Source organism: Priapulus caudatus, unplaced genomic scaffold (genome assembly GCF_000485595.1).
Source record: "Priapulus caudatus unplaced genomic scaffold, Priapulus_caudatus-5.0.1 Scaffold2201, whole genome shotgun sequence".
Taxonomy (NCBI): Eukaryota; Metazoa; Priapulida; class Priapulimorpha; order Priapulimorphida; family Priapulidae; genus Priapulus; species Priapulus caudatus.
In genome coordinates this window covers 7,895-8,622 of record NW_014579262.1, presented here as the reverse complement: position 1 = coordinate 8,622, position 728 = coordinate 7,895, and the positions used below count along the sequence as shown (strand labels likewise).

Below are 728 nucleotides of genomic sequence, written 5' to 3'. Positions count from 1 at the left end.
CCCCACCTCCCGCGCCGCACGACAGCACAAGCAGACGCACGACTAGCTACAATCCTAGCTGACCTACTGATGAGGGAAGGATGCTGCGAGCGCGAGGCGGCGGAGGCTGGAGATGAATTATGGATTACTCGTTGTTGACACACGCATGCACACACTCTCACTCTCACGCACGCACGCACGCACGCACGCACGCACGCACGCACGCACGCACGCACGCACGCACGTCGACGCGTCGTCGCCGTCTGTTTTTTCCGCTTAGCGCCGTCGATAATTTTGCGTCGAGAGCGAATTCGCGCTGCGAGAAAGTGTTGGCGAGCGCGCAGATAGTCCGGGAGAGTGTCGCCAGGCGCCGCCACCTGTACCAGACAGGTGTCCACGCCGCGCTGCCGCATGTAAATCTATGAGCTTGGCTAGGCCCTGGTCGCTCCCTCCCTCCCTCCCTATCTCTCTCTCTCTCTCTCTCTCGATGCTCGTCTGGCTCTCTCTTCCCTCTCTCTGTCTCTCTCCTCTCTCTCTCTCATCTCCTCTGCTCTCTCGATCCCTCTCTCTCTCTCTCTCTCTCTCTCTCCTCTCCTCTTCTGTCTCCCCTCCTCTCTCCGCTCTCTCTCCCTCTCTCTCTCTCTCTCTCTCTTCTCTCTCTCTCACTCACTCTCTCCCTCTCTCTCTATCTCTCTTTCCCACCTCGCTCCTCCCTCTCTCCTCCCTCCTCTCTCATTCTCTTCCCCTCT

At 59.2% G+C, this 728-nt stretch overlaps 1 pseudogene; it reads right to left on the bottom strand.

Moving 5' to 3' along the window:
* The window catches only part of LOC106818383, a 10,664-nt pseudogene extending 10,272 nt beyond the window's left edge, over positions 1-392 (bottom strand).
* Between the last annotated feature and the right edge of the window lie 336 nt (positions 393-728).